Source organism: Suncus etruscus, chromosome 6, assembly GCF_024139225.1.
Source record: "Suncus etruscus isolate mSunEtr1 chromosome 6, mSunEtr1.pri.cur, whole genome shotgun sequence".
Taxonomy (NCBI): Eukaryota; Metazoa; Chordata; class Mammalia; order Eulipotyphla; family Soricidae; genus Suncus; species Suncus etruscus.
In genome coordinates this window covers 17,725,732-17,753,662 of record NC_064853.1, presented here as the reverse complement: position 1 = coordinate 17,753,662, position 27,931 = coordinate 17,725,732, and the positions used below count along the sequence as shown (strand labels likewise).

Here is a 27,931-nt window from a genome sequence, read left to right as displayed (position 1 = left end):
TTTTCTAGAGTTAACTAATTTTGAACTAATCTTTAAAAACTCCTTTGTTTCCACCTGGGAAGAAAGATGAATCATTTGTATTTTCTGTAAAAAATAAAACTTTAAATTGTTGCCTTTGATATTTTCAATCATGTTTCTAGAGTTGCATTTTTTAACATAGCATGAAGTAGAATTATAGTGATTTATCTTAAGTATGAAGAGCCTTTGCCTTACTTGTCAAAAAACTTTTTTTTTATAAAATTGGCTATTCAATATTTACTCAACACATATTTTGATACTTTTATGAATTAAAGGGTTGTTTGATGTTAGGGTTATAATGTGTCATAATCTTCCCTAACTTCACTAGGCTCATAATATAGTAGAAAAGCAAAATAATGTCTACAGTGGAAATAAATAGAAAAATTAACACCTGCTAGCAAGAGGCAGAAAAGACTTGATAGAGAATCGAAATTTAAAGGAAAATATTCTCTAATTGAGAAATATGCCTAATTCATGGTGTTTTCCAAATTGAAGAAACACATTTAGAAAAATGCAGATTGCAACCAGCTTAGAATTTTGAAGAATGCCTCCAGTTCTGTTCAAATTGCTCATTTGAGTGTGAGAGCAATTATGCATACTCCTACACAGATAAACCTGTATGGCATAGCAAAAAATAGGACTTAATTCACATAGAGAAAGAGATTGCAAAAGTGTGCATCTCAAATGACAAAAGCAATATCCATGAAGCCTCTATTCTAGTTCTTGAGGAGCTCTGTCTTACTGATCTTTATGTTTTAACTACACAAGTTTTCAGACTATGAAACAGTATCTTTTATTTTAAGTAAAGACATTGACATTGGGGCTGAATGTTTCAGTGGAGCAAAAAATAAACCAAATAATAAATTTATTCTAAAGATAATAGAGAACTTTTGAAGGGATGTGTTTTTCAGGGAAGCATTGTGGTTAGACTTTCCTGATAAAAAAATAGTTTCTTGTAGATACATGTAGAATAGTGGATCAAAAAGACCAGGTAAAATAAAAATAAACTGAAAGAAAATGATAAAAGTTAGAATCAATATCTTCATGATTATGTCTAAACGGGTCTACTAATATTTCTATTTCTCCCTTCCTCAAATTTTTGTTAAATTCTTTTTTTAGAATTTTTTAAAAAAATATCAATACATAATTGTATAAAATCAGACAACCCTTTTACTTTTATTTTTGGGCCACCTCTAACAATGCTCATAGAGGACCATCAGTTCGGTGCTTAGGGTTGACTCCTAGCAGTGCTCGAAGGACAATTGTTTGTGGGAGAGATGGTAGGACGGCTTATAGCATTCAAAGCAAGCAGCTTATTTCTAGCAACCTGGCCCACAAAATAAAGTGCTTTCTTTGTTTGTTAAAAGTTACTAGAGATTACAAAATTGAATATAAAAATATTTCAAAATAAAATTATCCTAAGCCAGAACAACTAAAAGAAATACTTCAAAATGTACTGTCATGCGTCATGTTCATAAAATTTCAAAAGGGCCCAAGATGTCTCAAAGGACTGTAGCACATGCTTTTCATGCATGACTCTGGTACCCCAGAGTACCCCAAGCACTGAGGAGCAATACCTGGGGACTGAATTAGGGATACCCATGATCAACACAAGAATTAGCCCCCAAACAAACCATATAATGGAAATAGCACTTAAGAAAATATAATTTAAGTAATGTCATTTTAAATAAATATCCTATAATTTCCAAATTAAAAAATGAATATATATGATTTGGTGTGGTTATTGAAGCTATTGTCCCCAATTATATTTATATATTTTTCTTCTTTTCTTTTCTTTCTTTAGGTGCTCTGCCATGTTTTCTAACTCAAGACCATGGCTTTTTTTTTTTTTTTGTGGTGCCTATCATTATCACTGGAGTGCTCACTGGATATTTGACTCTTCTTTTTGTACTGTTGGGGTGTTTCGCCTTCTTTTTCTCCTTCATCTCTCAAACCGACGATGAGAGCCTCTAGAAGGATTTCCCCCCATTTTCGGCATATTAGACTTTTACCCCCAGTTTATTACTTTTCTCTTCTTCAAATAAAACCACATAACTTGAACTATGTAGTCCTTCCTCCCACTTAGAGGGGGAAATAAGGGAGCACCAAGACCAAGACTACTAAGTAGTAAGCTAGGTACAGAGGGGACCACAATTTCTCGAAGCCCCCGGGGGTGAGGGAGGAGGATATGGGAGGTAGGACGAACACGGAGGTGTAGGGAGGACAAATCGGTGATGGGAACCACCCTGATTTTATGTAAATGTGAACCTGTAATATTATTGTCAACAATATGTAAACCACTATGATCAAAATAAAATTATATTAAAAATGAATATATAATACCTCCAGTTAGCATTATAGATATATTCTATAGCTTACCATTAGTCTGATTTGGGAGATTTTATTTGCTTCCAATTTTCATTATTTTAAAAATGCTGCCATAAGCATTCAATATGTAGATTTTTTTTCTGCATTTAGAATTTGGGCTGGATAAATTCCTAATGGAATTACTGGGACAGAGGTTACATACATTTTGAAGACTCTTTCCACAAGAGAACTTTGCAAATTAGGCTATATGTTTTATTTTAGCACAATATGACAAGTCTGAAGTGACAGATGACCCAAAGTCCCGGAATTTCATAGCACTTAAAGGTATTAGGCAATATGATTCTGTTCTTCTACATTTGGATCATAATGTGATGCATTGAGTTCTGTCCTCCCTTTACATTGTTTTTTTTGGTTTTTGGTTTTTTGTTTTTGTTTTTGTTTTTGTTTTTTTTGAAAACTACGAATTCTTCATGGTTTCTTTTTTAGAGGAACAATATCTCCTATGAAGCATAAAACGATATATGGAGTTTCAGTTGAATATTTTTATGTCTAAAAATGACATGGAATGTGGAATATTTTTCCTTTCTAAAGACATTTCTACAGATGGAAAAATCTCATTTTCAGAACTAACCATACCAAGAAGCTCACACTCCTGACATCCTGTAATCTCTCCCAATGGCGTTTAGGATTGTGTAATATATAAGAAAATATGCAGGCTTGGCAACTAATTTAGCTTGTAACCCAAAAGGAAGAATCACGTTTCATCAACCTTCTTGATTACCTTCTTCCAATTATTAATTTATCTAAGATAAGGGACTTATTTGTAAAACCATGATGATAATAACAACTTACTCTTTTTGAAATTATACTTTAGGCATGCACAGCAGTGTTCAAGGTTATTATTTGCAATATATTTCGATTTGCAATATTTCTGCAACTCCCCCTCCACACCTTTACCATCACCAAAGTACCCAGGATCCTCCACCTTTTAACTTCTATACTGCCGCTAGTTCTGACTTATTTATCCTCAGGTAGCTGGGTTTTCTTTTTAGTCTTTCAAAAGTATTTATTATGCATATGTTTGTACTAAGACACAGGATGGACTCCGTGGTGAATAAAACCAGGTTGTCAGCCTTCCAGAATTTCACAGAGAGACAGACTAGAGCAATTATTTTTTCTTTTTTTTAACTAATAATTTCTTTAATCACCATGGTTACAAACATGTTCATAGTTATATTTTATCCATAAAATATGTGCACACACCACCTCACCAGTGCACCTTTCCCACCATCAATGTCGCCATTTCTCTCTTCCACCACCTGTTTTTGGAACATCATCAGCTCTTACTTCTGGCCCTCATCTCTATTGACACTGGGTATTATTACTATACTGTCTTTTATTTTCTTTTTCTTTTTTATTACTATTCTGTATTTTATTTTTCTTAACTCCTACAGATGAGTGAAACTATTCTGTGTTTATCTCCCTCCCTCTGACTAATTTCACTCAGCATAATAGTCTCCATATCCATCCATGTAAAGGCAAATTTCATGACTTCGTTTTTTTCTAACAGTTACATAGTATTTCATTGTGTAGATGTACCACAGTTTCTTTAACTACTAATCTGTTGTTGTGTATCTGGGTTGTTTCCATATTTTGGGTATTGAAAATAGTGTTGCTATGAACATGACTCAGAGGGCATTATTTTATTTTGTTTTAGTGGTCCTAAGGTATCGCTCTATGAGTGGTATTGCTGTATCATATGGGAGAGCAATTTTTAAGGAATATCCATATTGTTTTCTAGAAAGGCTGGAATAGACGACATTCCCATCAAAAGTGAATGCGAATTGTACAAGAATTATTTTTTAAATTAAAGCAAATTATCAAACAACTTATGCTTACTATATGAATACTGGTATTAAATGGAGAAAATCCACATCATCAGTATAGAATGCATTTTGTCTCAATGTGGGATGTTTCTGATCATAACCTGAGATTGGCATCTACTTTATTCAGGAAGTGATCTCTTGGAATTGAAGTAGTATATGTAGGCGAACAAGCAAGGAGGGGAAACATGTCCAAGTATAATGCTCCAGCTTATCACTAGTGTAAATGATAATTCTTGATGTTCCTTCTCTGAAGTGTCATTAGAAAAAATCTTGAACTTGTTGCCAAAGGAAAAAGAGGAGGAAATATTTATTCATTCACAAGCTACCAGTGCAAAACAGTTAAAGGGTTTACACCTTCTGGTTGTATACAGAATCTCTGAAACCATCAGAGAAATATTTGGCAAGTACTTGAGAAGCAAGGAATATCTGGTTACACTTGCACAAAATCAGTCAGACTGGTCCATACAGAAACTTTATGAAAACAGAATGATGAATCTCTGGAGAAATTTCAGTGATGCATAAGCAAAAACTTCAGCTGTTTTCTATTATCATAAAAGTACATGTTCAGAAAAGAAACTATGAAACAGCAAAAAAAAAAAAAAACCTTTCAATCCTGAAAATTAGCAGTTCAAAAATGGCTTTTATTTGGCTAAAATTAAGGAGTCTAGAGGGCTGCATTTCTTCTGCTTTTTATGACTTCTGAATGCTGTCCTCATGTAGCATGAGCAAAAATGTAAGATAAAATTCCACATGTCTACCATGTAACTTGAAAAAAACACATAACTGAAGATTTTTTGAATTTTTCTTCTCTTCCTATGACCTAAGCTGTTTCCTAATTATCAATAATTAAGCACTTAGAAGCTACCAGCTACTTTTAAGGAGGGAGCTAGGACATGGAAAGGGCATGTAATACTGAGGATCAAACTCAGGGTATTGCACATGTTGGACACATGTTATACCATTTCAGCAATCTCATGGGATCCCTACACTTAAATTATTACATATGACTTTATATGATCAACTACAGAAAATTCTCTATTAGTATGGTAATTAATTCAAAACATTTTCACATTTTATATAGAACATCAGTGCATGAGAGAATACTGATGACAAATTATGTTCTCTCTTTATATTCGTCTTTTTTGTATTTTATTGTCTGTATTTTCAGCAAGTTAGTTTTTAAAATTTTTAAGGTATTTATATTTGTATTTATTTTAATATTTAGTCAGTAGTCATTCTGATTCTTGGGTTTTTTATTCAATATATAGAGTTTTAATGGTTGTTTCTTTTATATACATTATGAAGGCCATAGAATCCTTTCTTTTAATCATATTCTCATAAATTAATTTGTGCTACTTAATATTTAATATTAAACCTACATGGTAATTTGGTAACATTTAATCATCTATTATGTATTTTTATTTTATTCCTTTTATTAGTTATTTTGAGGGCACAGCCAGTATTGCTCAGAACTTGTTCTTGACTCTGTGCTCAGGGATTACTCCAGGTGGTGCTCTGGATACCATATGTGGTGTTAAGAATTGAATCAGCTTGTATAGCAAATTATCCAGCAGTATCTACCTCTGGATCATTATATAACTTTTCATATTCTTCTGTATTATATAAACTTTAAAAATATTAGATTCTTAAACATGTACTTATGTAATCAAAGTAAAATTTAATGGACAAAATCATCTTTTCAGTCTCTATGTCGGAAGGGGTGTGGAGACTTAGATTATTCTCTCTAAAGTAAAATGAGGCCACAGAACAAAAATATTTAGAGTCATGTTTAGTTGTTATTTTACTGAAACATGTATAATGACTTTACATAATTAAAGTCATCTTACCTCATTTCTGTTAACCAAAACCATAGCTATATATTTATCACATAAAAATGAGCCTTCTGTATTTGTGGTAACTCTTCAATTTCTATTTTCATATATAGCTTGTTTCAAATAAAATGATACATGAATAGTATATGAATAGTACATGAATACAGTGAAGCAGTTGTCAGTTTAAAAAGACAATAGGGGACCATAATGGCACAGCATGTATGGTATATGTATATATATGTTTATAATATATACATATATGTATGTATATAGGATATATGTATATATACATGTATATATCCTATATAATCCTATATACATATATCATATTTTCCGGCATATAAGATGACTGGACATATAAGATGACCCCCTACTTTTCCTGTTAAAATATAGGGTTTGGGCTAAATTCGCCATATAAGACTACCTCTCTTTTAATGCACACCAAATGGAAATTAAAAAACGTAAGAGAAAAAGAGTAGAACCCTCAAAGATTAACAGTATATGTTTAATAAAGCTAGACTTTGGAGTGCCTAAAAAAAATAATTAAATCTGAGTCATCCATGTGAAAGGAAAGCAACATATCCACTGTTCGTTCATTCCCATTACTTACTATTGCTAATAATTAATTAGGACTTTTAGTAAAAGAATAGAAACAATTTTTCATTTATATTTATCCTATTTTAACACCGACACCAAAATTATTAATATGAATAATTATTGGTCTGGGGACTGGGGCAATAATTCAACCAGTTAGGCTTTTGCCTTGCAAGTGGCCAACATGGGTTAAATCTCCAGCATCCTATGTGGTCTCTGGAGTCCTGCTAAGAGTGATCACTGAGTGCAGAAGCAGGAATAAGCACTAAGCACTGCCAGATACTGTCCCCCAAACCCAAAAATAAAAATTTAAGTGATATTTTAATTAAATATACCTCCACTAATTTTAAATAAAATTACTAATATATTATGTTTTGAATAAATGTATTAAACTACATTTTATTTCCTATATGATTTCCATTCTTTATCTTGTCTTTTCTCTATCCTTTATTTCATAACTTTCTCAAATTTGGAAAGTATACATTGTATGAGGATATTTGTAGACAATATTCTAGTAATGTTTTTTCAAAAGTAAACTATCATATTTTTAATATTTACATATATGTGTATAAGTAGATAGCCATATGTACATGTGTGTATATTTTATATACATTATTTATTTTTGATATTGATAGAATTTTGTATCTTAACCAATTTTATCTTTTTAAAGCTGTTAATTTATATACTGTATTAATACTATTTTATAGCCTTATATATTTTATAGCTATTAAATTCTTACTTTATATTCTTACTTTATAATTTATGTAGTTTCTCTTAATTTACATGCAAATACATACATAAATTATATGCATTTGCAAATCAATTGCACATTAGAAATGCCAGTAAACTTATATCTCTTCTTCATTGATGGATACGTAAGTTTCATCATTTACTAAGTTTGTGACTTTAAACAAAGTATTGTCTTTTACATTTTTCCCCAGAAATAAGGTGGAAATAATAGTTGTATCAACTTTATATAATCTTTATAGATAATGTAAATATAAATATAACTTATATTCCTATTTAATAGGACATAATTATTACAAAGGCTAATTTTTGTCCACTGCCGTACTAGAACCCCTTTTACCTCAGTAACTCTCCTAAATCATTGTTGTCATTTTTTTGCCCTCATTTTCTGGGTATTCAAGTGACCCCACTTCTTTCCTGCAATACTTGAGGCAGATAGAATAACTAAACATTCCTTATTGAATGAGAAAATAGAATAGGAAAATTTTGTACAGTTTAATCCAAAGTTCAAAAATCTTTGCTCGTCATTTTTTTCAAATACATGGCAGATAATAGTGGGAAAAGAAAACACAATACTTCTTAAATACCATCATGTCTTTAAAGAGAGATATTTTCTTCTTGTTCAACTTAGTTCTCATAATGTCAACTTTTTGTGTAAGTCAGTATTATAATAGTCAGTTTTTAAAAGGGGAAACAGATTTACAAAGGATAACAACTAATGGAGTTAACACTACATTGGAAGAGCAATATCTGCTGAAGATAATTGTTTATGCTGTTTAAGTTGGATGAGAGATCAAGTCTACGTAAACAGACTCCCATATTTACATTAGTAAGCTTAGGTTTGATAGGTTAAGTATGATCATTCCATGCACATGAGATGACACATACTGTCTGAAGAAGCTTAACATACTTTCTGATGCGTAAAGCTGGAGGGCACAGTCCTAGCTGACATGTTAGAATAAGAATAAGGACATTGGGCTGGAGCAAGATCGCACAGTAGGTAGGATATTTGCCTTGCATGTAGCTGACCTGCTTCCATCCCTGGAATCATATGGTCCTCTGAGCACTGCCAAGATTAGTTCCTGGGCATAGAGCAGAATTAACCCCTGAGCAAGAGTAACCTCTGAGAACCACCAAATGTGGCCCCTCAAAACTAACCAAATCAAAAGTAAAAAGATTATTCTTTTTACTCTTCACTTGTTTTTTTTTATCTAATTTATACTTTTAATCATAAGAAAGTATGCAGAATACCCAATATCTATTCCAAGAATCCTTATATATTAACATACTTCTACATTTGTTTATCTTTCACATAAATCCTCAATCACAACCACACAAACATTTGTTTTCTGAAATAGTTTATGTAAGTTACATTGACCATAAAACAATGTGTGGTTTCTAAAACAATAAAATAAAATAAAAACAGGAATTTTCTATCATAATGTATATAAGGACATTTACAGAAATCACAGTTTTTTAAATTGAATCACTGTAAGATGCAGAATTAAAAATTTTGTTGATAGTTGAGTTTCAATCATATAATGTTCAAACACCTAGCCCGTCACCTGTGTTCTTTCCCCATCATAGAGATCAAATTCAATTCTCAACATTTGGATTGCCTTCACAGCTTCTCATCTGTTAGTATAGTGTCCTTTATATTTAAAGCAAAACCATGAAGCCCATGTTGATTTCAGGCTTTACTTTCTCATTCCATTAACACTTTTAAAGAGAAAAAATCAGGTATATTTAAAAAAAAAAAAACAACCTTCATTTTGAGTTTTCTCATTAGTTTCAGTTTATGCACTTTTTATAGTTATAGCCTGAGATGATGTTGTGTATTTCTTCATAAATGAGGACAGAGGAAACATGCTTCCATTTGCCTAACTCATGCAGATAATAACTTTGATCACTGATTGTAACAATACTTATGAATCTTCTCTGCTATAAAATATGATTATTCCACCTGTAATAAATAAGTCGACAAAAGTATATGAAAATAAATAAATTTCTTAACCCTATCAGTGTTTTGCTCACACACTGCTTTTTCTATTTATGATTTGTCCCTTAGTCAACTAATGCCATAATCTATGCCAAATTATGATTTTTCTAATTTTATCATATCTACAATATTTATGAGGTCTTCTAACACATGAAATAGACTTTGCCTCTTAATTTCTTTGTTTATTAAATTTTATCATTTCCCTTTAAATTTAAGTTACTTACCCTTCATGTGTCCACATCCTTCTATAAAAGGGAAATAAAATGTACTATGTAGGCTTGCTGTGTAGATAAAATAACAATCCATGTGATGTAATCAAAATCACAAACATGAAGAAATAGAAACTATTTATATTAGTGATGCTAATAACAATAATTGTCTGACTTGCTTTAATTATTATAGTGAGCAGATTTAGGTACCATCTTGTCTCAGTTACTTGAACACTTTTAACATTTCTTGATCTCAATTATCTCATCTACATAAAAACTAAAGAACTTGGCTCAATCATCTTTAAATTCAATTTGGAATCTATTGTAAAAATTCAAGATTATGGGCCTATAAAACAAGTGTACATACATTCATCTTCTTCCTATATTTTGTCAGATATTCTGTAACAACTTTTAATACAAATATCTTTCATGATTCTTTGTATTAAACCAAAATTTCTGAGGATATTTATTTTATCTCTGAGTAGTTTTAGACTCCTTGCAATCACTTTTCACATATTTATAATATTAGCTGGTCACAGCTATTTTCCAACCATACTGATGATTTTTGACAAAATGTAAAATAGCTAAAGACAGATGGCTTGCAGCTCCAACTGTTGGGGTTTAGTTTCCTCTGCCAGAAAGGTCCTTGATCTTTCAAAGGACTGTGGCCTCAGACTACATGATAGCTATGGTTTGCATATTAAAGAAGAGAAAATGAAATATTTAAAATTTTCTTTCTAAAACATGTAAGCCACATCATAAAGTGTGTTCTATAAGACCCAGAACTTTATTATAGGTTGGTTTGTACAATTTATTACAATAGGGATGTGAATAGAACATTAATGAATTAATGAATCAATCTTATCAAGAATTTTTCATCAGAAATATTCTGTGGAATAGCAAAATTGTCCTGGGTTTAAGATTTTAATAATTGGGCTTGAATTTTAGTTCTTTTGTGTCTCATGGGCTACATTAAATTATTTTAGTTTTCAATGCATTTTCATTTTATGACAAAATAAAATTACACGAAGCATTTCATATTCTGACTAATTTTAAATCGCCAATAAGATAATGTGAGTAAAGCATTGAGGATATGAAAGCTCATAGTAAGTGTACAATAAAATAAAAAATACTAAGATAAATAAGATTCAGTTTAGCCAGATTCAAATATCTTTAGGGTTTTCTACTTTTTAGCAAATAAATTTAAAATCTAGGAAGTAATAAATTTCAGTCTGAGGACCTAGTCTCAGGGAACTGGTTCTTCTATGATGAACCTGGTCCAGCAGCCAGATTGAATGCATTCAATTACCTGATTAATTGTTTTGTCTTGAACCTCATATTTTAGGCTGTAAATTAATTATATTCCAGAAAGGTCCCAGTACTTCCAAATAAGTAGCTTGTTTCAGTATTAATACTTTATTTTTTATCATTACTGGATTTTTTACATTTTAACTGAGACTTAGGAAAGAGAATCAATAATATATCATGAGGCTAATCCTACTTTTATGTATTTTGAATTTAAATTTACATCAAGAGAAGAAACATAAACAACACAAAATATTTTCTTTGGTAAAAAGTGTTGTAGTTCTGATGTTATCTTATGTGCAAATAATCTTCTTGATAGCTAGTACTTTATAACATTTCAGGGAACACGAATATATAATATATATAATTATATATATAATATATAATATATACATTCTTATATATATAAATATATATATTGGGTCACACCCAGTGACACTCAAGGGTTGCTCCTGGCTATGCACTCAGAAAACATTATATGGCACAAAGGGTTAAAAATACATGTTTTGCATTACATATAAGAGAAGCAAATTCAATTCCTGACACCACATGGCCTCTGAGTGATCCCAGGGCAGAGAGCCAATTGTAGCTACTTAGCACTAACAAGTGTGACCCTAAAACAAAACCAGAAAAAAAAAATATTAAATAAAACTGCTATTCTGCTCTGGCGCAGAATAGCTACCAAATGAATGTCGTTCATTGGTTTAGTTACCTTGAACTCATCAGACAGTTTGAATAAATGTGCTTTAACATGCAAAGTTTCCAATGCTTTAAAAATAAAAAACTTACTCATCCTCCTCTATTTCTAAAAACCATTGATATTAATGAATATTCATCAGAATGTCGTCTGTTCTCCATATATCCATCCTTGCCAGGGAAATCCTTTCTATCTTTGATAATTTTCTCTTTATCAAAATAAAATTCTAACCTATCTCTTGCCAAGTCCCAATTAGCCTCTCATTTTTCTTCCCTCTCTAATGCTTATATCTCTGAACTCACTAGAGATATAATTATTCCTTATGACCATATCCCTATGCCCCTATTACTTTTTCTTTATTTCTCCTTGGGTGAGTACTTGTTTTTCCTTTTCTTCAGACTACATGCTGATGATGCCAAATTCTGCATCTCAAATTTATACTATTCTCCTAAGCCTACGACTCATAGAGCTAACAATCTAAAATTAGCCTTCTGTGTATCTTGTAAACACTCCAAATCCAATGTGTACTAAAACAAGTTAACTTTTAACCAGTTTGAAAAAAAATACGTATTTTTGTGTCTATGTGGAGAGTTGGCAGTTACTACAAATATTAAATGCAGGGTTGGCAGATGATCTAGCAGTATTGCTCCCATGTATATACCCTCAAAGACATAAAAACATACAAAACCAGGAATAGTATAGTAGGTAAGACACACTGCATGCAGCCAACCCAGCTTTAATTCCAGAACTGTGATGGTCCCATGAGCCCTGTCAATAGTAATCTTTGATTTCAGAGCCAGCTTTAATTCCTGAATACCAGCGGGTATGATCCCTGACACAAAATAGAATAAAAATAAAACATATATTCACAACTTTTCAACAAATATTTATAGAAGCAAATTAAATTAGCCAAAAAGAGGAAAGAATTCAAAGAACCATCAACTGATAAGCGGGTAAACAAAAAGTGGTATATACATCAAACATAATATTATCCTTTAAATGGAATGAAGTACTGAGAGCACACTATAATGTAGATAAAATTTTATGCTATCAGACTAAGTGGGAAAAGACAGACACATGATCCAATTTATAAGAAATGTCCAGAATATTAAATTCACAGAGATTGATAAAGACAGGAATAGCTTCCAGAAGACATATTGGAAGGGGAATAACATTACTTTTGAGGATACGGTTTCTGTGGGGCCAATGAAATATACTGAAATAGTGATAATGATTGCAAAGTTCTACAAATATATTAAAACCATTGAAGTGTAGTTTAAAGGTACACCATATGAATTATATATCAAATTTAAAGAGTAACTATTTTATTGTCATCCTTATTTCTATGTCTAACAGCATTATTCTTTTTTAAAATTTTGTAATATTTTATCTTTTAATAATTTGTATTGAGACCCAAGTGAATTACAAATCTTTTACAGTTATATTTAAGGTACATAGTGACAGTGAATTAAGGCAATTTCCCACCACTAGTGTTGACCTCCCTTCACCCTTGTTCCTAGAATCCATCCCATACTTATCCCCTTTGTCCCCTGGACTGCTAGTGTAACTGATCCCCTTTGTATATAACTAGTTGTCGATATTTTTTGTTTGTTTGCTTGTTTGTTTTGTTTTTGTTTTTGTTTGTTTTGGGGTCACACCCGGCAGCGCTCAGGGGTTACTCCTGGCTCTATGCTCAGAAATCTCTCCTGGCAGGCTGGAGGGACTATATGGGATGCCAGGATTCGAACCACTGTCCTTCTGCATGCAAAGCATGCTACCTCCATGCTATCTCTCCGGTCCTAGTTGTAGATCTTGATTATCATTGACTTTGGGTTTAGTTTTAGGTCTGATAGTTATTTATTTCCACTCAATGTTCATAAAACTGTTGGCTCCTAGTACCATCCACTCCCCACCCCACCTTAATTTATGAGACAGAAAAAGGTGATTCACGTTTTGTGTTCTGGTTTTGTTGGAAAAAAAGAAAAGGAAAAAAAAAACTGGGAGGAATCCATTTATAAAGGAGCTATCAATAGCAATTTAAAAGAAGAAAAGGGCAGGGGGAGAGAAAAAATAATGAAGAAAAAGAAGCAACGATAAACTACACAACAGCCATAACAAACAACTACTAAACAACAACACCAAAAAAAAAAAAGGTAAGGAGGGTTGATGTGTCCAGGAGATTTTTGTTTGTTTGTTTTGTTTTGTTTTGTTTTGGGGTCACACACACCTGGTAGCGCACAGGGGTTACTCCTTGCTCTATGCTCAGAAATTGCTCCTGGCAGGCTCGGGGGACCATATGGGATGCCGGGATTCGAACCACCGACCTTCTGCTTGAAAGTCAAACACCTTATCTCCATGCTGTCTCTCTGGCCAACCCCTGGGGGGGGGGGTCGTTTTCATAGGAACAGTAAGTATTGGGTAAATTTGAAAGGGAATTCCATTGGCCTGAGAGATACAGGGTTTCTCTACCCTTGAAGCATACTGTCATGGGAACTACAGGACCCAGATATGCTCCTTGTTCTGAGCTAACATATTCATTATCCTTTAAATACCGGAAAGCATCTATAGTTTCCTATCATATCAATACCTAAAATGTATGTAAAATATTTTGTGTTTTTAAATGTCTCTTTTATTTTATCTCCACATGCAACATTCTCTGATTATAAGCATAATTGTAGAAATAATTGAAATTTTTACAGTATTTTACAGCTTACAAAACTTTTTCCTACATCAACAAATCCCTATTACAGCAAAGAAAATCATTATCATAAAATCATGAAATAAAAATAATTAAATATACAAAACTATACAAAATTATAGTACTAAATTGATCCCTAATTTAAGATCTTATGGGATTAGGCAGATAGATCAAAGGACCTGAGCACAACTTGCTTCCCACTATTGGGAGAGACCTCTAAGCATTAAGCACCATCAATTGTGACCACAGAACAAAAATAGAAAGTCAAAGAACTTAAATCCCAAGGCAACCATTACTTCACTGTACTATTCTGTATGCTGTGTCAGAATAGGTACATTAACTAAGAAGTATCAATAATAAACCAATCTATTCATGCCCATCCCCTCGCCCAAAAGCAATATTGACAGTATCTTATTTAGAGCTAGTAATAGAAAAATCTTCTCACTTATACCCGCTGGAGAAATGAATTCTGTTCAAGCTCTGGTCACTAGACAAAAACAGCTAAGCTTTAATAATCACCACCTGATAATTGAATTTCCCAAATTTAGATGTTTATCACAGAATTACTTTTACTTAAATGAATAATCAATACTATGGGTATGCACCCTAAGAACATTTGACAGTATCTGCAAATAGATGGTGGTGGGGACTTGGGCTATAAGGAGAGCTATGGGACTCACAGCATCTATGTAGTCTGTAGGAACAAAGGATAACACAATGGCAAGGCAAGCCGACAAACAATTAATGGCTTATTTCAAAAATCAGTAGTGTTGAGACATAAAATCTCAACTCTAATTCTATTTTCAGTTAATATTCTAAGCTATATATTCCCAAATAGCAGATTTTAGCTTCCTGAATATATAGAAATTCTATAAATCCAAATGTCTCAGCTTTGCTTAAAATATTCTTATGGATTCAGTTCAGTTGACTTAAAATCTTTATATTTTCATATTTTTGGAAAGTGCCATACTGTAAATTTTGGGGGAGTGAATAAATAATGATAACATGCTCTATAATTTTCAGAAAATTTTTGTTAAATTTAATAACTTCCTCATGAGCTAAAGCCATGTATTCTGAGCACTTAAAATAGATATTGGTATACACCGTGGGACCAATAAAAAAGCCCTAGTCTAGGGTTTGAACTACGACCTGCACAACAACCATGAACCCCACTTCCAAAGGTCTAGCAGAGACAATCGTAAAGGAATCTGGCTTCTGGAAGCACAAAGAAAGATGCTATCCTAAGTGCCATCCTAGGTACAGTGCAAAGACCAAGACCACCAACCACAGAAGATGGATTAAAATGACACTGAGGGAACAGAACTCCTGAACCACAAAGACTGACGTCATCATAAATCCCAAACCTGAATTTGTGCAGATACTGAGATCTCAAGACACAGAGGTCTGTTTGTACCACCCAGAACAGAACGGAAGTCTCCCAAACACGACAAAGGACCACCGGGAGAGTAAATGATCCTGAACAGAGTCTATAGTTGATCCCATGACAATATAATCCAAGGGCGGAGAAACCCATAACTCTTAGGCCAAGTGAATTCCTTTTCGAATGACCCCAACATTTACTGTGCCAGGGCAGGAGGGAAAAAAAAAAAGCACAAAGCATTGTTTACTTATTATATATTATTTTGTACCTTCATTTATTATTATTACTATTATTTTTACTTACATAACTATTTTTTGGTCGATTTCTCTGTGTAGGTGTGGTTATTGAAGCTGTTGCCCCCAGATATTCCTAGTTTTTTTTTCTCCTTTTTTCTTTTCTTTCTTTGTGGGCTAAGTCATGTTTCTTTTCTTTTTTTTTTGGTTTTTGGGCCACACCCGGCGGTGCTCAGGGGTGATTCCTGGCTGTCTGCTCAGAAATAGCTCCTGGCAGGCACGGGGGACCATATGGGATACCGGGATTCCAACCAACCACCTTTGGTCCTCGATAGGCTGCTTGCAAGGCAAACGCAGCTGTGCCATCTCTCCGGGCCCCAAGTCATGTTTCTTATATCAAGACCATGGCGGTTTTTGCTTTTTGTTTGTTTGTTTGTTTGTTTTTGTTTTTGTTTTGTTTTGTTTGTTTGTTTGTTTTTTGTTTTTGTTTTTGTTTTGTGCATGTGTGGTGCTTACCATTATTGTTGGAGTCCTCACTGGATAATGGACACATTTTTTTTTTGTACTGATGGAATGTTTCATTTTCTTTTTTCTCCATCGCCCCCCAAATCGATGATGAGAGCCTCTAGAAGGACTCTGCCCACTTTTGGAGTATTAGACTTTTACCCCAGTTTACTACTTTTCTCTTCTTCGGACCAAACCACGCAAACTTAACTAACTAGGCCTACCTCCCAGTTAGAGGGGGAAATTAGGGAGACACCTAGACCAATCAGATGCAAGACTACTATGTGGTAGGATAGGTACATAGGGGACCACATACTCTAGCAGCCCTGGGGGTGAGGGAAGTGGATATGGGAGATAGGACAAAAACGGAGGTGAAGGGAAGACAATTTGGTGATGGTAATCCCCTCCTGATGTTATGTAAATATTTAACTAAATATTATTGTCATCATGTAAACCACTATGATCAAAATAAAAATAATAAAAAATAGATATTTAATTAGTTTTCAGTAAATAAGAAGCATTTCTAGTAGTTGATCAAATATTCCCCCATTTTACTCATGCCCAAGGTCCATCTTTGCTTCCTGACATTTGTTGGAATATTTTACATTGGATTTTATAGGTAAAATTGAGTCTATTGGCAACTTTGCCAAAGTCTTCTCATTTAAAGCCAAGTTTTTCTTGGGCCAGAATGATAGCAGGTAGGGATTTGCCTCGCACATGGCCAACCCAAGTTCGATCCTCAGCATCCCATATGGTCTCAAAAGCTCTCCAGGAATGATAGAGCCAGAATTAACCTTTGACCACCTCTTGGTATGGTCTGAAAAACAAACAAAAATCATATTTTCCTTCTTTATGTCATATAAATTAAGCAACTCAATACCATATTCAGAGCCAACTCTTTTATTCCAATTCTTTCTTTATTCTCCTCCTCTATTCCATTATATTTAATGGTGGAATCAATAAACTATTCTCACTCCTTTATATTAGTATGGAAATCCAGGTATGTAGAAATATTTTTACATAGTTTATTTGATATATAATATTCAATGTATGTAACCTTCAGTACTTAAGTATGTCTCTCCCATTGTGTGGTATTATATATGCTTAACTTTTATTTGTCTTCAAGTGTCTCTTTTTTGTTGCAAATTTTTGCCACTTTCTTATTTCTCACTCATTTAACATTCTGATATTGAATCTGCTCTATTACTCACTAAATTAATCTTAAAATTTATGATTTCCATTTAGTGAAATTCTAAAGACCACTGGAATTATAATTTCCTACAAAAAGATACCAGATATATAAACACCCAACACAAAAGTTTTTCATAATTTTTTAGTTAATTAATGATACATCCTCCCTGGACAAATTGTCCACTTTTTATAAATCCCTCGCCAAGGAGATGAAGATTTTTTTATTTATTTTATTTATATGTATTTTATTTTATTTATAATTTATTTCTTTTTTATCTCAATATTATTTTATTGAATGTTACCTTCTTTTAACAACCAGGAAAAAAGACATTAATAAAGAATGAGAGTATTTAGAGTTAATGAGAGCCATTCATTGGTTCTGGTCAGCATTTCTTTGCCTATATATCATTTTTCCAGCAGCATTGCTGCCTTTAATGTGAGAAGAAAAATCATCCCCTTCCCTATACTCCTCAAATATTTTTTTCGTATAAAGAAGGCTAAAAGTAGAACTTTATGCCAGATGATCTCTATTCATAGTCCCTGTACAATTTTTGAGTTGATCATTCTTTTTTTTAATGATTTTTATTTTGACCAAAGTGAATTACATCTTTCACAGTAATATTTTAGGTATATAGTGACATTGAATCATGGGCATTCCTACCATCAGTGTTGTCCTTCCTTCATCCCTGTTTCCAAAATGCATCCCATATCCCCCTCCTTTGCTCCCCAGGCTGCTAGAATAAGTGGTCCCCTCTGTGTCTAGCTTGTTGTAGATTGGGTATCAATTTCTACTCAATGTTCATATGCCTGTTTGGTCTTGGTACCATCCATTATTTCCACCTCAATTTATGAGACAGAACAAGATGATTCAAGTTATGTGGTTCTGTTTGAAGGAAAAAAGTAGGGGGACAAAAATCAAACAAACAAAAAACTGGGAACAGTCTATGGTTATAAATATCAATTTAAGAGAAGAGAGGGAAAAAGGAAGAAAAAAATAACAAAAATACAAAAAAGCCCCCCCCCAAACCAGAAAAGCACCACAGCAATAAAGACAACAACCAAACAATAACCACAATTCCGAAATAAAAACAAAGCTAAAAGAAAAAACAAAAACCAACAACAACAACAAAAATTTGTGCTTCATTCTTTTTTTTTGCATAAGCACAGTAAATATTGGGGAGATTAGAAAGGGAATTTCCTTGGTCTAAGAGATACAGGGTCTCTCCGTCCTTGAAGCATACTGTCATGGGAATAACTACATGCTTCGTACATGCTCTTTTACTCTCCCCTAGGTCCTTTTGTGGTGTCTGGAAACTTTCTGCTCAGACATGGATGATAAAATCAGGCCTCTGTAACTAGAGAACTTGGTGTTTGCACAGGTCCTAGGATGAAGTCTAGGATGGAGTCTAGGAATGCTTCATGAATTTGCATGTCATTCTTGCGCTGGGGCCATGCTAATCTTCTCTGTATCGTTCCAATTTTAGTATATGTGCTGCCAAAGCGAGCACTAGGATGGAGTCTTACTTTATGGTTCTAGAAGTTATGTTCCAACACTGTTATTTTAATCAGTAGTAGTTGTTCTGCAGTTGTTGGTCCTGGTGTTTGCACCGATCCTAGGATGAAGTGTAGGATAGAGTCTTTAATTATGTTTCCAGAAGTTCTGCTCAATTGCAGTTGTCTCAATCAGACCTCTGGAATTAGAGATCTTGGTTGTAGTACAGATCGTAGGCCAAAGCTCAAGCTAGGATCTTTATTATTGGTCCCAGAATAAATCTGCCCAGTCATGGTTGTCACAGTCAGCCTTCTGTAGTTAGTGATTTAGGCCTTTGCACAGATCAAAAGATGACATGTCTTCTGATTTCTTCTTATCATTAGATGATGAGATAAAACAACCTGCTCTTAGATCAAGTTGTTGCCATTTCCTCATCGTCAGGATGTCCTATCAAAACTGGTGCATGTTGGTGTCAGAGCAGTATTACTAATGTCCCAGAGGGAGTTTGAATCCTGGAGCTGTTGTGGAGAACTATGTCAATTCTATGTCTGAGATCTAGGGTTCCGGGTTAGACAGCCACAGTCTAATCACATGGAGTCTAAGTTGAGTCCACATGATGTATGTTCAATGTGGGAGGTGCCCCCTGTATTGTAAAATGTATGAGTTCTTATCCTTAGTAGATAAGAGCTTGTTTCTATATTTAATTTCCCCTTTTTAGTATGCCTTTGCAAAATGGAATGGTGGTATATTATATTGCTGGTGCATTTAGGGATGAGAGTGTCACACTCCATTAACTCTGTGCTCTGGTTTTGAGCTGAGCTTTAATCCCAGGAATGACTTTTTCTTGTAGATTTTTGTTGCAAGCAGAACCAAAATAGGTGAAATTAAGGAAGAGAAGAAAACAAAAACAAGACCAAAAAATATATATATACATATATAATGGAAGAAATAAATAAAAATGAATTTTAAAAAAGTAATTAAGGGAAAAAAGTGATTCAGGAGACTATCTTACATTTGGGGATAAAAAGGTTAAGAGGTAGTATTGTAGATGTATTAAACATATAAAGGAAATATAGGCTTCCCTATATTTCCCATATATGTATATTATATTTATGTACATATATATACATATGTGTATATACATATATGTATATATTTCCCTATATGTCCCATTGTCTTTTGAGATATTCTTGTTGGGGGGGTGGAATCCAGGGCACATTTTCATTACACACCTTGGTCTTGTTGAGTTTGAGAAGTGATTTGTGGCAGAAAGGGCTCTGGAATTGAATTCGGTATCAAGCAACAGTCCACAATTGGGGATGGTGAGAAAGAGAACCACAGAGCATGAGTCAGCAGGAGTGTTGGTTGTAGTTCCTTGCAGGGGGAAGAGAGTTGGGGCTGAGAGGGTGTCCTTTCCTTGGGAGCTGGGTGATGGCTTATTGGGTTATTTATTTCTTTTTTATTTTATTTTTACTTCTTGACTATCTGTTCTAGACTACATTCTATTCAAAATAAACAGAGATAAACTATATTTTGAAAAAATTATTATCCTTCAGAAGAAACTAAGCTTACATGGTTTAGTATAGAATATGGCATCTTATACCCAATGGTCATGGCATTTATTTAGAAGGGGAAATAGGAAATCAATTTTTCTTACTACTATATCACAAAGGCCATCAAAAAAGAGAATCGAAGAAAGGATTAAAATAGGAATTTTGCTCTAAGTTTATATAGCCAAATGAACAAAACGTAACTAACAAAAAATATAAAAAGAGGAACTTCTAGGACTAAGGATAAAGTTATCTTGTAAAAACATATTGAGAAAACTTTGATTTGATGCTTTCTTTATTATAGTCTCTAAAGTAGGTTCCATCTTATATACCAGGGTGGTGAACAAGTTCGACACAAAGAACCAAAATTTTTAACTCTGAGAGTCAGAGAGTTACACCACGCAGTAACCTGCCTAAACAGAAAAACACTCACACAAAAGCATCTAATTTTAACAATAATCTATTAAACACACATTACATTTTGCCATTTTAAGTGAGGGTAAAAATCCTGCAGTGATGGCGAGCGTGTGCTGCATCCTCCACACTAAGAACTCACGGCCAGATGTGCCGCAACATATGACACAAGGATCCCCCGCTCGCTCGCCCGTGCAGTTGTTTCCGAGGGATGGGAGAAGGGATGACGCAGCCTGGGGCAGGACTCCGCGCTCGGAGATCTCTCCTCAGAGGTCCCTCCTCAGAAGCAGCATAACAAAATCCAAATTTGGCAAAGAGCCACAGTATACAAAAGAATGATAAGAGGCAAAGAGCCGCATGCAAGGTGCCTGCCTTACCTGCGCTAGCCTAGGAGACGGACCGCGGTTCGATCCCCCGGCGTCCCATATGGTCCCCCAAGCCAGGAGCGACTTCTGAGCGCATATAGCCAGGAGTAACCCCTGAGCGTCACCGGGTGTGGCCCAAAAACCAAAAAAAAAAAAAAAGAGCCGCATGCATTTTGGCCGGAAGCCGCATGCGGCTCAAGAGCCGCGTGTTCGCCACCCCTGTTATATACCATTATGATAAGTGGAGTGATTAGAAAAACTACTTTAATGTAACAAAGTATTTGTTCCAGTAGCAGTCATATGGTAATGTTCTAATAGCTCTATATAAGTGAAAATGTATTATTTTTATTACAGTGGATTAGTTTCTATCTTAGATAGATGCAATATATGTGTAATAAATGTAAAAATCAAAATATAAGATTTTATTTTAAAGAGTGTCCTTAGATGAATGAGTAGCTATTGGTGACAGCAGTTGATTAAGGGATTAGAATAATGGTGGAGAAAAAGGCATAGATTTCTTCATAATCAATCTCTTCCATTAACCATCTTGACTACTTCAAAAATCTCTGCAGACTCTTCTCTGCCTGCCCAAAAGTTCTTCATAGCATCATAATTAAGGAATAAACTTGAAATATATACAAGTAAAGAATGTTTATGTCCAGATTCACAAGTCCAAAGCTCTCCGAGTTCCTTCCATCATCAAAGAAATATGTATCTATTTCATAAGTTGAATTTTCTGCTTTAAGAACTTTATTCAACACTGAAATCCAAAATTTAGAAAATATGTGATTGAAACCAGGCAGCATCTCAATTTACATCACATCCTACAAAGGTCCTCAATCACAGTGAATAATAGTACAGGAGAAATTCATGACCTTTGGGTTCACTGAGGACATAAAGTAACTGCAGATGTTTAAGCAAAATTTTTGTCTTGAATACAGTCAAAGAATAGGGGAGCAGGGAGACGGGGGGGGCATTGGTGGTGGGAAGGTTGCATTGGTGAATGGGGATGTTCTTTTTTATAACTCGAACCCAACTACAAACATGTTTATAATCATGGTTCTTAAATAAAAATATTATACAAATGTTTAAGCAAATTATATTTTATTCATGGCCATACCACATATATTTGGAAGCAGTTATAGCCTTGCCTTGTGTACACCAACATGATGAAAGTTTAGGCAAGGCTTGAAATAATTTGAAATTCTAAGCAAGGTTGGCAGGCTGAAGACCAGTCAGAATTTCTGTGTTGCATCTGGAAGAAAAAAAATATTTTTAATTCTTCACTTTCCTCTCACACTTTACTATACATAAGAAGTCAGGTAGATCTTTTAATATTGCTTAGAACTATTATGAGCTAAATATGTACATTCATCATTTCTAGGTTCTACTTTCCACCCTATAGTTCAGAATTCAGCAAATCTTCAGTCACTTCATAGCAAAAATTGCCTTCCCTCCAATTTCTAGAAACACAATCTTCATTTCCCTTTGGGCCTCACTTGAAACACCTCTGTAACTCATCTTCCCACCAACATTCTCTCCCAGGCCATCCTGGGAATTCTTTTCTACCAACTATGTTAAAACTCCCACAAAGTCTCTCAATTACTTTCTTTTGCAGTCGCTTCCATATTTCAGATATTTGTTGCAAAGGCACTATAATTCAGGTACCAAAATTTATAGAAGTCTCAGTAAAAATATACATACAGAGAAAATTGGTGAGTTAAACCAGCAAAAAATATATTGGCTCACTTTGGGGAAGATAGAAGCCTGAAATCAAAGCATCAGCAGAACCATACTCTCTCAGAGGAGGTTGTTAAGACAAAATTTGTCACTTGGCTTACAGGCCATTATTCCAATCCCATGTCTATCTATGTCTCTCTATGTGCCTGGCAAGCATCTTCTCTCTTGAGTACTTTCTTTGTTTCCATATACATATTTATTTAAAGAGGATTCAATTAGTTGGAATAGATTTCATCCTAATGATCTTAGTTTTACTTCATTACCTGTATGATGACCCACTTCTAAATAAAGTCACAATGTAAAAAATCTAGGTTTAGGATGTAAGCAACTCTTTTTTAAAGGAAAACAATATAAAGACACTTGTTATTAAGCTACAAATAATAGATTTGTCATTTGGATATATAAACCACTTGCACATACATTCAGCACTCCACATCCTATAAATTGAAAAAAAATAAATTTAATGTGGTAAATTTAAAGCATTTTTACATCAAAAGTCCCATGTTCGGGCTGAAACAATAACACAGCAGGTAGGGTGCTTGCCTTGCATGTGTCAGATTCAGTTTCAATCCCCAGTTTTTCATATGGTTCCCTGAGCCCACCAGGAGTGACTCCTGATCACAGAACCATGAATAACCCCTAAATACAACAAGGTGTGGCAAAATAAATAAATAAATAAATAAATATATAAATAAAGCAAAAAAAATGCCCCATGTTTGTTCTTCAGCATCAAATGACATTATCAGGTCACTAGCTGGGAATTTCCTCAGAGTAACTCAGGAAACCACACACAGACACATAAAAAACAGATTCTAAAGTACCTGTTTTTCCTGTAATTAGACTATTTGAATAGCTCAATAAATTATTTGGTTGAACTTTAAATCTATGTTTAGATACACATGATTTTAACTACCTAAATAGAATAACAATATCTTAAAGTTTTATTATTCACTTGTATTGTCTTTTTCCCCAGTAAATATTAGGCCCCCAATTTTTAAAGATTTGCCCCCCCCAAAAAAAAGAGATATCCCTCCCTCCTATTATCTGTTATTGGCAAATCTTGACTTTTTAAACTTTATAATCATTCATATATACTGTCTGAGCACAGCTCTTCTGGGGCTTCCAGATTGAAGGGCAACGGAGGTAAATAGCATTTGCAAAAGACTAAGATTAGATCAGGGAAAAGAAATATCAACTGTCCTTCCACCAAATTACAAATCTCTTTAGTGAGTATACCATTGAGCAAGGTAAAAGGCATGAATTAAAACTCTATTCTTTGACACATATCAAAGAAACCAAAAAAAAAAAAAAAAAACGATTAAGTATGTATGTTGAGGAAAAAAAGCTGTTCACTTCCCAATTTAAATACTAAAAGTAAAAAACCGGCTAACCTTTGCAAAAGCTGGCTCCCTGTGTGTGACACCAGGCGGGGAAAATCCGCGAAAGTACACCGGCCCAGTGGGGCTCAGCTGTGAAAGACTGTGAGTGTGACCTGTCTATGTCTGTCTACTGTCCTCTTGCGTGAAACTCTTGCGAGTGGGGCGAAAAGAGGCTCAGAGGAGCACGGCCGCTCCGCTTCGCTACGCGGCCGTGCACTCTTTCTAAGGAAAGAACTCCATTGCAACAAGAAGGAAAAATCACACTAAGAACGGCGCTATATCACAGAAGCAAACATTTCTCTCTGGACTGTCTTCTCTGTTGCATGCTCGGGCCCAAGATTTGACCCAGTGTGAGGCTTCATCCACGGAGGACTCCCCTCCCTTAGAGGCAAGTCAGCCCATCCAGAAAGGGAGGAGCCAGAGGAGTGTGCTGCCTACATCATATAGACAATGAATACCACCACAACACGTAGAAAAACCCACAATACAAGTGTGACAATGGGGAAACAACGCAGGCCAGCATCAGACATAGAGAATGAAGATGACAATTCTGAGGACCAGATAATGACTGAACAACTAATCAACCTCTCAGATAAGGACTTTAGACTAGCAATATGGAAGGTGCTCAACAGACTCCAAGAAACCATGGATCGAGTTGAACAGAACACTAATAAGAACCAAGAAAATATGAAGGCAGAAATGACAAAACTCCAAACTGAAATAACATGTCAACTAACAGGACTGAAAAAGTCAGTAAAGGAAGTGAAAGACAAAATGGATAAGCTCTGGGACAGGGTATCAGAAGCTGAGAATAGACTTGGTGCTGTGGAAGATGAGATACATAACAATTCCATACAGCAGGAGAGATTAGACAAAAAAACGTAAAGCGAATGAGCAGACAATGGAAAAATTAGTCAAAGAATGGGAACAGACGAAAATAGAAGTCTATGATAAGATCAACAGAAACAACTTAAGAATCATTGGAGTCCCAGAGACCCAGGAAGAAAATTTCCAGGAAGAATAAATGGTCAAGAACATCATTAAAGAGAAACTTCCAGAGCTAAAGAATATATGTGATCAAATCCTGCATGCCCGAAGAGTACCAACCAAAAGAGACCCCAGAAAAACCACCCCAAGACACATCCTAGTCACAATGACAAATCCCACAGATAGAGACAGAATTCTGAAAACAGCAAGATCAAAAGGGGAAATCATGTTCAAGCAAGCTTCCCTGAGATTTACAGCAGACCTGTCACCAGAAACGCTCAATGCCAGAAAGCAGTGGTGGGATATTGTGACAAGACTGAATGAAATGAATGCTTCACCCAGAATACTATACCCAGCAAAACTCACTTTCCGGTTTGATGGAAGAATACATGGTTTCATAGACAAAAAACAGCTCAGAAACTTCACAGACACAAAACCAGTCTTAAGAGAAAAACTGAAAGACCTAATCTAAGACAAGACTACCCAAAAGACACACCAAATTTCGAAATAAAGATGGCGTTAAATCCCAGGACAATTCTTTCTCTCAACATCAATGGACTAAATGCATCAGTTAAGAGACACAGAGTGGCTAAATGGATCAAAAAACTCAATCCAACCTTCTGCTGCCTACAAGAAACGCACCTGAATAGTCAGAACAAACATAGACTCAAAATAAAAGGCTGGAGAAAAGTTATCCAAGCAAACAACACCCATAAAAAAGCTGGAGTGGCCATACTAATATCAGATAATGCAAACTTTATACTCAGGAAGGTTGTAAGGGACAAAGACGGACATTTTATATTAATCAAGGGGTACGTAGAGCAGGAAGAATTCACTCTCCTAAACATATATGCACCGAATGAGGGGCCAGCAAAATATTTAATACAACTGTTGACAAATCTGAAAAATAATATCAACAACAACACAATAATTGTGGGGGACCTTAACACGGCTTTGTCAACACTGGACAGGTCAACCAGACTGAAACCCAACAAGAATATACTAGACCTGAGGAGAGAAATGGAAGAAAGAGGCCTAGTGGATATATATAGGACACTCCATCCCCAGAAACCTGGATACACATTCTTCTCCAATGTACATGGGACATTCTCCAGGATAGACTACATGCTGGCACATAAAACATACCTCCATAAGATCAAGAGGATAGAAATTTTGCAGACTACCTTCGCTGACCACAAGGCTCTGAAATTATTTGTGAACTCCAAAGGGACTCAGAAGAAACACTTTAACACCTGGAAGTTAAACAGCCTCATGCTCAATAACCAGTGGGTCCAAGATGAAATCAAGGAGGAAATAAAAAGGTTCCTGGAAACAAATGACAATAAAGACACAAACTCTCAGAACTTATGGGACACAGCAAAAGCAGTACTGAGAGGAAAATTTATAGCTTTGCACGCACACATCAGGAAGGAAGAAGGAGCTTGCCTGAGTAGCTTAATGACACAGCTAATAGAACTAGAAAATGCTCAACAAAAGGACCCAAGAATAGGAAGACAGAAGGAAATAACAAAGCTGAGAGCAGAAATCAACGAAGTGGAAACTCAAAAAACAATCCGAAAGATCAACGAAAGCAGAAGTTGGTTCTTTGAAAAAATAAACAAGATTGATAGACCACTGGCAAACCTAACAAAGAAAGAGAGAGAGAGAAACTTGATAACTCGTATCAGGAATGAAAAAGGAGAGATCACTACTGATATGACAGAGATTCAAAGGGTAATCAGAAACTACTTTGAAAAACTCTACGCCACTAAAAATGAGAACCTGGAAGAAATGGATAAATTCTTGGACTCTTATAATCTTCCACGGTTGAAGGAAGAGGATGTAGCATATCTAAACACCCCCATCACCATTGATGAAATTAAAACAGTAATCAAACGTCTGCCGAAAAACAAAAGCCCAGGTCCAGATGGATTCACTAATGAATTCTATCAAACTTTCCAAGAGGAACTACTGCCAATCTTGGCAAGACTCTTTCATGAAATTGAACAAACAGAAACACTTCCAAATAGCTTTTATGAAGCCAACATCACCTTGATACCTAAACCAGACAGAGACGCTACCAAAAAAGAAAATTACAGACCAATATCACTGATGAATGCAGATGCAAAGATCCTCAACAAAATCCTGGCAAATAGGATTCAATGCCTCGTTAAAAAGATCATCCACTACGATCAAGTAGGTTTCATCCAGGAATGCAAGGATGGTTCAACATCCGTAAGTCTATCAACATAATACACAACATCAATAAAAAGAAAAATAAAAACAACATGATCATATCAATAGATGCAGAGAAAGCATTTGATAAGGTCCAACACCCATTCTTGATCAAAACTCTCAGCAAGATGGGAATGGAGGGAACCT

At 34.6% G+C, this 27,931-nt stretch overlaps 1 long non-coding RNA gene and 1 other non-coding gene across 2 annotated transcripts in view; one reads left to right on the top strand and one right to left on the bottom strand.

Annotated features, from left to right (window-relative positions):
- The window catches only part of LOC126011604 (uncharacterized), a 223,310-nt gene that overhangs the window by 105,015 nt on the left and 90,364 nt on the right, over positions 1 to 27,931 (top strand). The window lies entirely within an intron of this gene.
- Positions 19,024 to 19,130, bottom strand: LOC126013152 (U6 spliceosomal RNA). The gene has a single exon (XR_007497481.1). It is a non-coding gene; the product is annotated as a U6 spliceosomal RNA (small nuclear RNA).